Source organism: Podarcis gaigeae (assembly GCF_964106915.1).
Source record: "Podarcis gaigeae genome assembly, chromosome: 6".
Classification (NCBI taxonomy): domain Eukaryota; kingdom Metazoa; phylum Chordata; class Lepidosauria; order Squamata; family Lacertidae; genus Podarcis; species Podarcis gaigeae.
Window position 1 is genome coordinate 55,008,787 of NC_139682.1, and position 14,502 is coordinate 55,023,288.

Here is a 14,502-nt window from a genome sequence, read left to right on the forward strand (position 1 = left end):
GGATATAGGTTATTGCTTTGAATGGTCAGGATAGCACCGACTAAAGATATTTATACTGTAAGGTCATCTTAATGCAAAACAAAATAGTGAAAAATGATTTTAACCATTTTTTCACATGATCAGATATTCAAATATACAACTAAATTACACAGAAAATGCTGCCATGACTTAACTATGGCCTATGCTTGTTTCAATTATTAGTAATGGTATAATGCAATAAAGATAGTTGCATAATTATCTATTATTTTTTAGGTGCTGAAATTTACTGGATGTGATTCAGGAATAAAAATCAAGCATTGCCCTGAATACAGGCTTGAATTCTAAAATATTGGTGCTGGTGATGGCAAATATATAAGAGTGTTAGAGAAAAACAGCTGTGAAACAGAAAATCAATAATGTGTTTTCTGTCAAAAATACTAACATACAAATTCCCAATAACTCCTGGGGTCATTGGGGACTTTAAATTGGCTGAATGAATAAAAACAAAATCAAATTAGACTTAAAAGACAACCCAACATCTTTGACCTATGTGAAGGGGAAACTAAATGGATAATTGCTTTTATTTTGTTGAAATCCTCAAAGTTAAGTAATGAATCCCCTTTGGTACTGATCAGACAAAAAAAATAACCTGTTAGAGGTTTGCAGCAAGATCCCAATCTTTTCCTATTTAAGCTTGCTACAAAGTAAAGAAGAAAATGCTTTGCCACACTCGGACAAAACTTGGAGTAAAAGTGTGTTTGCAGCAATTCTATAGTCTTCTAAACTAACAGTTACTCACTGAGGAAACTTTAATCTTTGAGGATATTACCTCAGCATTTCATTACGTGCACAGAGTGAAGAGAAACATTTATCTGCTTGAGAACCTCTGGGGACTACACACTTTACAGGTAAAGAGGGAAGATGTGGCATTTAAAATTAGAAGAATATAGTCAATGGCATATGGTCAAGTATTTTAAGTGTGTTTATGTGCTTGAAAAGAAAGATACTATCTTTCAGAGCAGTCTGTCTGAAAACTAAGCCTTTATTTATTTATTTTTGCTGCTGCTACAGTGAAATCTGTTCACAGCAGCAATTTATATATTATTACACACTTCTAAAAGAACATTCATGCTCTAAGGACCTTGGTTTTAATAGACGAAATATAATAAAATGAATAAGTAAATAAACACGACAAACAGCCCAGATAGGATGCAACAAGAGGCAATATTAAGGCGAAGCATAAACAAGTTTCTGTTTCTTGCTAGTACTGATATTGAAACAAATATGACAAAAACTATTGTAGAAATTTACTCATTCATTTATAACACAAGAGCTCTTTGTGAAACTTTGTAACCCAGCTAGCATAACCCACATTGCTATAAAGAATACCAACACTGCAATCTGAAAGGTAATTGAGGTATTGTAATCATGATAGCACAGTCTTCTGGAGTAGTCCTAAAAAAGCAGCCTCAGATTATTGTTATGAAAGTGGTACTTGCCAAAGTGAAGACAATGCAACTTCTAGAAGCAGGATAAACTGCTGAAAGAAGCATTAACAGCTGAAAACAGAAAGCAATGTTGGGATAACTGACAACAGGCAGATATGCCACTGTATCCCCTGTGTAAATTAAGCTGTATCATAAGTGATCCTGGCTGGCAGGTATGGGGGGGGAATAAGGGGGGGATATGATAATGTAGGAAATTGATTGATTGATTGATTGATTGATTGTACCACCCCTCATATCAATATCACAAGGTGGTTCACAACATAAAAATACAAAATGAGAACACAAAACACATAACCAAAAAGACCTCACAAACAAACCAATAACCACACTCCCACAAACACATTTTAAAAGTCAAAGATTGTTTAATCAGCCAAAGACCTAGTTATAGAGAAACATTTTATGAAATAATGCATGGTAGTATAATACTAGAACAGAATGTTGGAAGATTCAAGACAAACAAAAGAAAGTACTTCTTCACACAGTGCATAGCTAAACTTTGGAATTTGCTTACACAAGATTTGATGGCCACCAACTTGTATTGCTTTAAAACAGCATTAGACTAATTCATGCCAGATAGGTCTATAAATGGCTAGTAACCATTAGGCTTTGTTCTACCTCCACTGTTAAAGGTACAATGCCTCTGTATACCAGTTGTGGGAAATCACAAATGCAGTGAGTGCTCTTCCACTCAGACTTCTGGCTGGCCACTGAGAATAAGATACTAAATGATATTTGGTCTGACTTCACTTCATCAAATCTGGCCCTCTTTGGAAAAAAATTGGACACTACTGGTCCGATCCGACAAGGCTGTTCTTAAGTAAGATACTTACTTTTAATATGTACATAAAATTATTGCCATAAGATTGGGTGAAGGGCCCATTCCACACACAGTGTATTGGGCCCATAAAATCCTGTTGGCACCCCAAGCTCAGCAGGGGTAGGCAACCTAAGGCCCATGGGCCGGATGTGGCCCAATTGCCTTCTCAATCCGGCCCACGGATGGTCCTGGAATCAGTGTGGCTTTTACATGAGTAGAATGTGTCCTTTTATTTAAAATGCATCTCTGGATTATTTGTGGGGAATAGGAATTTGTTTATTATTATTTTTCAAAATATAGTCTGGCCCTCCACATGTTCTGAGGGGCAGTGGACCAGCCCATGGCTGAAAAAGGTGGCTGACCCTCGGCTCAGAGTAAGCCCTGATATTAAGAGCTAATGCTTTTCTCCCCGAAAGTCAGCCTAATTTGTATCTCTATGTTTACTTTGGCATATGCAAATTTTATGCATATTTGTGGGCCTATATTCTGAGTCTTTAGAATACCTAACAGCATCCCTGGTCAATAGTAGGCCCAACTGTGTTTAATAGGACTTATTCCCATTTAAGTGAGCACAGGACTGCAATCTTAACGGTAGCCTGTGATCACTGCTCTTCTGACATAATCTGGATGTTTGTTCCTCAGAGAACTGATACATTGAACTGGGGTAATTTATATTCTTGTGTTTTGCAAATTAATTATCAACTGTTAAGAGCATCACATGAGTGCAGCTCCATGAAGGAAATGGTACTGGAACTGAATGTACACTAGGACAAGGCTCTAAATATTACCTTTTTCATACCTTTAGTATGAGTTTACTTGGCTAAAACAAAAAGCATATATCTAGTAAAACTAACTACTGAACATCTCCGACACATCTCCAGTATATTTCATTGTATATTTGGATATAAACCTTACAGATTATACAAAAATTAATTAGGAAAGGTCAGAATATATATTAGGTACCTTTTTATATCTACTTATACCCAGGAATGATTATTTTTATTATAGAAAACTAAAGACTGAACTAATCACAAAATATTTTAAAGTATTTCCTCTATTTATGTCAAAACTGTTCCATATCCCATATGTTATATCTATAGACCAACAACAAGAACAAAAAAAAACATGTCAAGTGCAACATCATCACTAAGTAGTAGCCAGCTCTTATTTTAAGTGTTCTTAAATGGTAGCTAATTTAAGTGTATTGTATTTGACTGATAATGGAGCCACAGATATTGCTTGTCTCTGAAAGTATCTATTGATATGTAAAGCAAAGACATTAGCCATGTAATTAGCCTACAGCATAACGATCATCCTTCACTCAATCATTTCAGTTCCAACTGCCCAAACAATGGTAACATTTCACAATGTTTTCACTTGAAATAACTGGTGCTGTAATCATAGTGTGAGTTTCTTATAAAAAGCTCCCACAGATAGTGTACATCATGCTGGGAAAATGAGTTTAAGTAGAAGAAACCGATTAAAACTCTAGCAATCTCCCAAGGATAATTTGTTAAAGAAGCTTTGTTACTTTGCCTTTTCTATAAAAAAATCTCCTTTATTAAAATCTCCAATACCATAGAAGTATTTAGGGTGCTATAAGACTAATTAATATTCATCTATTTATAGTCTGCACAATTTATATTAAGAAATTAAAGCTACAATATTCTTCTGCAGAAGTCTCAAGAAAATAATAATCTCCCAATAGTTTTCAATTTCATTAGTTATTAGGCTTTTAAGAAAAAGGGAGTGCTCTCCAAAGAGGAAGCTTTTAAAACAAAACATTTTATCACATTTTCAAGGCATAATTTTCATGGCACATTTTTATAAGAACATAAAAAAGCCATGCTGTGCAAGGCCAAAGGCCCACCTAGTCCAACAATCTGCTTTCCCAGTGGCCAATCCTCCTCCTCCTTTGGCGATCACTCGTTGCCAAGTAAGATCGTCTTCCATGAACACAGTCTTAACAGTGAGTCCATAAGTGACTGTGGAGGCCAGTTCTGTGGATCCACACATTCTTCCACAGTGGGGACATAGGTTTCCAGGCAGGAGTTAATCATAGTGAGGGTTTGCCAAACTTGCCTTCCTCTTAGCACACTTCTCCCTTTCATCCTGAGTCTGAGTGTCTTCAAAGTCCATGACACCTTTGGTAAAAGTTCTCCAACTGGAGCACTCACAGTCCAGTGTTTCCCAATTGTCGGTGTTTATACTACTTTTTTTTAGATTTGTCTTGAGAGTCTTTAAACCTCTTTTGTTGACCACCAGCATTACGCTTTCCATTTTTAAGTTTGGAATAGAGTAGTTGCTTTGGAAGACGATAATCAGGCACCCGAACAACATGACCAGTCCGATAAAGCTGATGTTGAGGAATCATTGCTTCGACACTGGTGATCTTTGCTTCTTCCAGTACACTGGCATTTGTTCACATGTCTTCCCAAAAGATACATAAATTTTTTGGGAGACACCATTGATGTAATCTTTCAAGGAGTTGGAGATGCTGTTTGTAAGGGGTCCATGTTTCACAAGTGTACAGTAAGGTGGTAGTACTTGCCAATCAGATGCCTATAGGAAGCACACAAGCAGAAGCTAAGTGCAACTGCACTCTCCCCACTTATGATCCCCAGCAACTGTTATTCAGAAATATACTGCCCCGATGATAGAGCCAGAACACAGTCATTATGACAAAAAGCCAATAGAAGCCTTACCCTCCATATGTGATTCATAGAAGCACATATTAATTCACATTAGAATTCATAGTATATGGTGAAAATAGGATGGCTATATGGTGGAAGTAGGCTAATTGGGAACATACTGGGGAGGTACACACTACAAAGCTATATACATAAATGAGGGTCAAAGTAAATTTAGACTTGGGAAACTATCTTAACTAAACCTACAGCCTTAAACACACTTACCATATTTTTCGCCCTATAGGACGCACTTTTCCCCCTCCAAAAATGAAGGGGAAATGTGTGGGCATCCTATGGGGTGAATGCATGCTTTCGCTGAAGCCTGGAGAGCGAGAGGGGTCGGTGCGCACTGACCCCTCTCACTCTCCAGGCTTCAGGAAGCTATCCTCAAGCCCGGCAGGAGTTGCCGCTGGGCTCGCAAGGCTTGCGGATAGCAGCCTGTTCTGGGGGCTGGGGGGGAGATTTTTTTTAAAAAAATCATTTCCCCCACAAAAAAACGAGGTGCGTCCTATGGGCCTCTGCACCCTATAGGGCGAAAAATACGGTAATTGGAAATGATCTCCACGGAACTAAATAGTATTTGCTTTTGAATAAACATGCATATGATTGCACAGTAAGTGTCCAGTTTTTAGGACTGCATAGATGATGGTGATGATGATTTGTACCCTGCCCATCTGCCTGGGTTGCCCCAGGCACTCTGGGGCAGGTATGTAAGACAACCATCCTTTTTGGATAGTTTTTGTATCATATTTCCACGTGTGGCTGAAAGAGTTAATGTCGGATGTGCAGGAACTGCTATAGTATGGTATTTATAAACTTCACTAGGAAGTTCAAAAGCATTCTACTTCTTATGCTCATAGTTCTTGTGGAGCTGTACGAACTCATTTCTCATCATAGGTTTGTCTGCCAGCCTAGAGTCTGTAACACCAGATGTCCCTTCTACGTGCCAGAATTTCCCATTTGTTCATGTGAAAGTCTCTTAAATCAAGTTTACAAATGTCCTTATAGTAAAACTTTGAATGACCCCTGGAACACATAGATCTGGCCATCTCATCATACTACTTTTCCTTTACTTTGTGTCCATCTTGCATGCAATGCACATGTCAAGTCAGCACAGTTCTCTATGTCTGAGAAAAGACAGAATTTATTAACTCCTCATCATGCCAAAACACTGATTCAGTAATTCTTTCCTTTGATGCTCAATCTTATAACTAATGGTGATGCTTTGGGAGTGAGGTGACCAGAAAGACAGAATCCAGAGTTCTTTCACTCGTCACTTAGTTGACCAATGTTTCAACTATGTCTATATCTGGAGGCAGTGGCGTAGGGAGCCCTGGTTGCCACTGGGGCAGGTGTGCACTGTTCCATGGAGGCGGGGCATGCTGAAACGGTGTGTGGTGGATGAACCTTGATCTGAAAATTAAAGCATTCAAGAACTCGAACCAAACCACATTGTATAAAATCATACACAGACTTTACTAAAGCAAAACTCTACAAGAGAGAAAAATTCCCAATAATTACACAGATTAAAATGGCTCAGAAGGTAAGAAAACAACAAACACTAAATTATCCCGCTAATTAACATAAACGCTTATACTTAAATCTCAGTAGGCTGAGCAATGGAACAAAATGTTGTCAAAAGCCCAAATAGACATTTCAGTTGGCTGGCTGCTGAGAGCTCCCACCAACCCAGGTTTTATGGGAATACAGACCATGGGCATGAACCTCTTTCACCTAAATTACATTGTGACACCGGCTTTGAAGCCTTAAGGGGACACAGCTGCATGTAAGCTCATTATTTCTGAGGTTCTAGCCCAGGCATGGGCAACCATGGCCCTCCAGGTGTTTCGGGACTACAATTCCCATCATCCCTGACCACTGGTCCTGTTAGCTAGGGATCATGGGAGTTGTAGTCCCAAAACATCTGGAGGGCCAAGGTTGCCTATGCCTGTTCTAACCTATTCCCATAAACCAGTCTTAAAGGGGTGATATCACCACAAGCCCCTCCCCCTTTTTAAAGGCTATAATTAGTGGCAATAGACACGATTATAGCTTTATACAGGATCAAAACTGCCAATTCTTTTAAAGAGAAAGACAGCCATTCTAATGGAAGGATAATTACCAATATAATGTGGAATCAAATTGGATTTATCTGGCACAGTGGCAAATAATAACTAAAACATCATAACTCCCTTCCAAATTCCCCTTGGTGTTAAACAATCAGCTATCAGACATTTAAATTTCACCAATATCATCCCCACCATTCACCAGTAGAACCAATCCAGAAAGTTCTTCTTTATTTCCAATTTGGATTGAAATAGGGAATATCACATCAGCCCTTTCTCTACATGTCATCGGACTGAGATCCTCTTGCTCTGCAACTTTAAACAATTCAGAAGTTACAATCTGATTACAGGTAACTCTTGATGGTGGCCGAGTATCTGCTCCCTTTTAAGTTATTGCCGAATTCCCCGAGACGCTTTGACTCGTGAATACGTTCAAATTGGCATCACTTTACTAACTTTTAACAAATCTGCCCCATGACAAAATCATATCCATACTTCTGATGAACCAAGAGTACGAGATCACCCTCCCAATTTCTAAATTTCACATGCACTTTACCAAGAGCCACCCATTTAAGTTGGCCTTTGTAGGGCTCGACTTTAATAAAGCCGGCTGGTTCCCACTTTAAACCCTCAAGCACTTTGCAATTAACCAAGCTGATATCAGCCCCAGAGTCCATAGAACCCCTAATGATCACACTTCTGCCCAAAATAACAGATTCAGTTCTTAATTTATCAAGCCAGGCCTGCTGCTCAGGAGAAATAAGTTGTGAAACATCCACACAATCCATTTGATTCATTACTCCAGCTGAAGCAATTCTAACACTCCCCCATCTGCATTAGGCTAGGCCACTTCGGTACCAGATGCATAGTTTACCCTTGTTCTTGCTGCCGTTGTAGCCCAATCAGATCACTGTATATGGGACTGTTCAGTGATTTTTCTCATCACCATATTATTAGGCTCTTCTCTTTAATAGTCATCTTCCTAGCTTTCGAAGCTGCCTGGGGAATTAACAGGACTCTGAGCTCTACCACCTCCATTGTGAGTTACACTCTTGGCCTTATTAATTGTCTCTGCTGTAATTTAAGGCAGTCTCTCTTTATATGATTGATCTGACAGCAATAAAAACACACCGGACCTGAAGAAGGACCGGCTAAAAACCTTTCTTCCCCGCAAGAAGAGTTTCCAACTCTGCCCCTGGACCAGGTCTCATCCAAGCAGTTTTTTGGCTTAGCTCCCAGATGTCCTTTTGAGGAGTATAACTTTCACTTGTGAATTTACTAAAACAAGACTTGTATTCTCTGCTCCTTTTGGCCATAATCTGCTCAGTAAAAATGGCCAATTCCTCTAAATCGTGGGGGTTTTGAGCCTGGACTAACTCACCCACCTCCTCTGGGAGTGATTGACAGAATTGTTCTAACTATCAAATCATGAAATTCAGCTAGAATTGTTACACCAGCTGTATGAGTCCATAGATTCACAGTCTTTCTAATCCTTGCCTTATAGGCAGTAATAGGTTCTTTTAGCTTAGGGAATGCTCTTCAAAGTTTGAACTTAAGTTGGTCTTTGACTAAAGCAAATTGATGTAACACCAACTGCTTAAACTTGTGATAGTTTTGCACATCCTCTTGGGGTAACTCACCCAGAACTTCTGCAAGCTCTCCTGACATATGCAAGCGAAGGATCTGGTTGTACTCCCTTTCAAGCACATTGTATCTTTCACAAGTCACTTCAAAGCAATTCAAATATGCGCAAACATCTTCTCCAGCATGAAATTCAGGGATTTTTTCCTCTCCCATTCCTCTCCAGATTTACAGTCGGACTGAGTTGATTGTCCTTAATTAACTGATGGGCTGATATGAAAGTTTTTAGCCACTGCCTCCAATCCTCTTCATGTCTCTGCCCTCTACTTTGGCTGCGTCCCCTGGCACCTCCCACCAAACCCCCGGCACCTCCCACTAAACAGTGCCATTACAGAACACAATAACATAGGCATGAGTTTCTGTAACATCAGTGATCAAGTTAATTATCCCACTGCAGGGCTAGAGCTTAAACACTGTTCGAAATGGTGGCATTTCAATCTATATTTTTGGCAAGATGTTCTTGCCTTCTAAGTGAGGTAAACTTAAGAATTCTCATGAAATGCAAAAAGAAAGAAAGAAGATACTTCATTTAATTAGCACAGCATGTACTTGACAGTTGGGAACAATTTACTAACAAGGGAACAGTGGACAGTGAATTATGGGTGTTGCTTGTATTAGACATGACACTGCTTTATATCTGAATACCACCTTGAGGGCCTCCCTGAGCCAAAAGGCAGTATATGAGAGAAAGAAAAATCTTATTTGTGTCTCTACAAGTTCTCTGATTTCAAACTCTTCTGTTAAGTACATATCCACATATATTTATTATATGTGGCATGATGCAATACCCTGCTACTGCACTTTAAATTAAATATATATAAGATAAAGGTTTTTTAAAAAATGAATAATATAAAATACAAAATAAAAACTCTTCAAAAAGACTAACTTCCCCTGCTGATTATGGGAGCTGGATATCCAGCAATTCTCTTCCTACCCTACCCCAGATAAAAGGCAGCACATTTAATCCAAACAATCATTGTAATAGCAATCCAGGTGATTTGGACTTCATGGGGCCAGCCATATCACTCTCTTTTATTACATAAATGTATATCTTGAAATCATAATGTGCATTTCTGCAACACTTAGACACAGCAATAACCTCTACTGGTTTTTTAGTTCTAGTGCAAGAAATTGTATCAATAAAGGCTCCTATGGCTAATTCTTTTTCCTTTTTTTAAAGTAAAATATCAGTCAATCTTTATGCAAATGCACTATTTGTGAATTGGTCAGAATTAATGCAGAATGGGCTACCAAAATACTACCGTTTCCCATTTGTGCTGCTTATCACATGAATGATACACAAGTCTTGTGCTTTTTTCCAATTCTCAAACAGAGGACTCAACAGGAGGTGGTTGTTAATAAGTAAAAGCATTAGTCTCTTTATAAGGCAGCTTTGCAAAGCAGTGCTTTTGTCCTGTTAATAAATGGGAAACCAGAAATTACCAGTAATTTCACTTGGAGCACAAAAGGAAAGTAATTGTGAGAAATATCAAACACAGTGCTCTGAATAATTATAGCACATAACTGGCTGAGGTTTTAAATCAAGGGTACTTATCTTAATTGAACATCTGAAATGTTTTATTTATACAAAGAAAAGGTGTAAGAAAATTTAACTGATCCAAAGCATGAGGAATATAGTGCTTTGTTCTGGAAGATACTCATGTATGAACTCCTCCATTTCCTTTGACAGGATAGTAGGTAGTGCTTTAAAACCAGCAGCATTGTCAAAGCACATTAAAGTTCATACAGACCTTTTGGGTGAAGAAGCACTTTCTGGTTATCCACAACAGAACCACTGTGTTTTTATTTCAACAGCAGAAATGTTGCCTAAATTTTAAATAAACCAGGTTGGATATTCTGGTTCCTTCTGTCAGTGATCCATATAATTCTCCTGCTTTCAGTGCATCCTTTCATGAACCACACTTACAGCACATGCATATTATATTGCTATAAGCAGGGCTTTTTTCCAGCCAGAACTCACTGGAACTCAGTTCTGGCACCTCTCCGGTGGGTGCCATTGCTATTATAAGAGAACAAGGGAGGTGTTCATTTTTCTAGAAAAATAGCACTGGTTATAAGTTGGGGGGCAGACCCCCCCATAATCTCTACATTCAGTGAAGGGTCAGAATTTGAACTCTTAAATTCATGAAATAACACCAACCGGCTTCCTCATGAGTTCATCCAGGTGATGGCTCGGAAAGGCTTATGATGTCTTGCTTTGTTTGATAATGGGAGCCATCAGTCAAACAGGATCCTGGCATGGAGGAGGTGGATGCCAGGGTAACAGGGGGTGTGATGTCACCACAGGAAAAGTGTGTCTGAGGCTTTTAAAGCCAGAACTACATGCACAGTAGTTGGAAGAGGCTGCACCAAGAGATCGGGGGGGGGGGGGGCATGATAGGCAGCTGCTTTGCACCCAAGCTTGCTGAAGCTATGAGAGGAGCAACAAGAGACTATCTTGGGGTGTACTGTTCTGAATTCACTCACTCCAAATCCAGGATGTAAATATGTGTAAAATAGGGATAACAGTGGGGCAACGAGCCTACAAACTGAAGGCTCTTGCAGATGACGTGATGCAATCTGTGGAGGAACCATTGGAATCTATCCCAAAGGCACTGGAAGATATTAAGAAATCTGGAGAAGCAGCAGGTTTCAGAATAAATAAGAGTTAAACTAAAATGTTGGTGAAGAATGAGAAAGCTAATGTAAAGAATGATTTACAGATAAGTACTGGACTAATGGAAGAGAAAAAGGTTAAATACCTAGGAATATGGTTAACAGCAAGAAATATTAACCTATTTCAAGACAAATATGTTAAAACCTGAAGAGAAATTAAGAAATATCTTGAAATATGTGGAAGGATGAAACTTTTGTCAATGGGAAGGATGTCAGTCATAAAAATGTATTACCAAAGATGCTTTTCTTATTCTGAACAGCTCCGGTGATCGGCAATGTAGGACGCTTCAAAGAGTGGCGAAAGGGCATTTCTGTCTAGGTTTATCTGGCAGGGGAAGAAGCCAAGGATAAAATATAAAATTTAAATAGATTTTCTATTTTATCCTTGCCAGATTTAAGATTATACTATGAGGCATCATCTTTGTTGGTTAAATGAGTGGTTAACATTGAAAAATACACAGGTAATTTGGCTGGCATACATATCTGTGGTATGGGGAAACTAGAATGCATAAAGGTTTCATAAATCATGCATGGGGGGGATATAGTGTGGGATAAATACAAAAACTTGCTGGAAAGGAGAATACCATTATGGATTTCACTCACAGAAACCATATCGTTGAAAAAAAGAAATATGAGAGATGATTGGGCAACATATAGAGATTTGTTAACAGGGGTGGAGTGTGAGATTAAACTAAAGAGGTTTGAGGAGGTAGCAGGAACAGTAACAAGTTGTTTACAATATTATCAGTTTAATGAGCTATTTAATTTGTTTAAAAAGAATCGGCTCTTACGAATCAATCTCTCAGCTAGAAAGAGACCTGCTAGAGAATAATAAAAAAGTAATGCTTAAAATGTATAAGATGCTATTAGAATGGCAAACAAAAGACCAACAGGTGAAATAATCAATGACACACTGGGCAATAGATATAGGACATAATACTGAAATGGCTGTGTGGGAACGATTGCTGAATGTGGATTTGAAATTGACAGCATGTTATGAGAGAAAAGAAAACTATATGAAAATGATCTATAGATGGTATCTGACACCTACTAAATTAGCAAAAATGTTTAAGTCAGAATCAGATACCTGCTGGAAGTGTAAAGAGAAGGAGGATACCTTTTTCCATATGTGGTGATCATGTAGGGTAACAAAAGCATTCTGGGAAATGATTTATGAGTTGAAAATAATGTTGAAGATAACTTTTGTTTTAAAAAACAAGGTTTTCTATTAGGAAAACATTGTTTATATATGCTACTACTGCTGCCCAAATGATATCTGCCCAGAAATGGAAAGAAGCAGCAGTTCTAACTAAGGACTAGCAATTAAAACTGATGGAGTACGCAGAAATGATGAAACTTACTGGAAGAATAAAAAATCAAGAAGAAAGATGATTTAATATAGAATGGGGTGAGGAAATCATGGAAGGTGCAGTATAAATAAATTAAAAGGAATATAAAAGGAAAATTAGTAAATAGGCTTGAACTGGATATACAGTGGTAAAAGATATAACATAAGTAACTGCAGAAAGAGGGTTCGAAAAATGTTTTTGGATTGATTGTGTAATTTCTTTTTTCTTTGTTAAAATATTTGTAAATTGAGAAAATAAAAATAAAAAAGGAGAATACATGCAAAATAAACCTTATTTCTTATAGAAAGTAGTCTCTGCTGTGCTTTATTTCAAAGAAATGCAAACCCTGGTTAAGTTCCAAGACCCCTGGAATTTTGCTACAGCTTGGCAGAGATTAGAGTAGCCCATAACAATATTCTCTACAGACAGAACATTTTGCAGAAAATTTCACACATCTATATCCTTTTTCAAACTCTGGGAAATCAAACCAGAATGGTTATTTTCGCTCCAAATCCTCTCATTAGAACTGTCTGAAGGACATGGCGCCCAATATTTAGGAAGTATAAATACAAGAGCTCTATTTCTTCAACTTTACAGACTTCCAGCCAATTTCATAGGTCTCCACTTGGTACAATCTAAGCCCCACAAACTTATCTAGTTATTCCCATTGCTATATATGTGGTATTAAAAAGAGATACTGACATTTCCAAACTACTCCATTAGATGACCAGGAATTTGAATCAGAATCTCCCATTCCTTGCCAAGCCAAGTAAACTAATATGCAAACAGTTCCAGGATATGGTGGGCAATCCTTTGCCAGAGGTATTTTTCCATAGGGGCTGGGTGGACATTTGTCAGGGATACTGTAGTTGCACGTTGTATTGCAGGTCCTGCATCAAGCAGGACATTGCACTAGTTGACCTTCAAAATCCTTACCAGTTCTATAGAATTCCATGTGAAATTTATCTAAATGAGTTAACTTAAATTGCTTTGACTGGAATGGAATTTAACAAAAATGATGAAAATTAAGTTTTCAGCGGCAATAATATTTCCTTATTATGAAGTTAGCCTCTGTGGTAGTATACCCCCGAGAAAGTATGTGTCTAATGAGCCCAAAAGCCATGTGGGTATGTTGTTCTTAAGTTGTTTTCACACGGCAGTGCAAAATACATTTTCAACTCCTTTTGCAGCAACTAACCATGCAGTCACTGCTTAGAATTGCTCCTGCTGTCACCAGGAGTTAATAGACATGGAGACTGGAGATGCTAAGCACAAAGCAGAAATAATTGAGTGCTTCCTCCCTAAATGAAGTGTGGGAGATGATGGAAAAGCTGCAAAGAATCACCAGCCTGAGGCAACACAAAGTGTCAACAAGACAGGAGAACATCTCTGATACAGCTGCAGCCAGATTCTTTGACTAATCACTCGACAGCCCCATGTCAGAAACAATTTGCTGCCTCTAGGGGGGAAATGCAAAAGTGCTTGTTTTCAGCTTTCTGCAGTCTTTAGCTATATAGTAAACTTCATTTAATGGCAAAAACACTCAAAGGCTGGTACAAGCTAATTTGTTGCAAAGCAAATAGGGAGTATACATTTTGTTTCATATATTAGATTTACAAATGCTAGAAAAGTATTTTTAAAAAATAATAATCTGGGAGTGTGCATTATAGTTCATCTGGCAGGAAAGGCATTGTTTTGCTTAACAAATGAACAAACATTCTACCTTCTGCAACACACACATGCAGCCTTATGTGGCTCTCTGTTGTTCTCCTAACA

The 14,502-nt window shown here is 38.2% G+C and overlaps 1 protein-coding gene across 2 annotated transcripts in view; it reads right to left on the bottom strand.

Annotated features, from left to right (window-relative positions):
* The window catches only part of BEND5 (BEN domain containing 5), a 736,551-nt gene that overhangs the window by 644,614 nt on the left and 77,435 nt on the right, over positions 1-14,502 (bottom strand). The gene's annotated exons all lie outside the window — the stretch shown is intronic.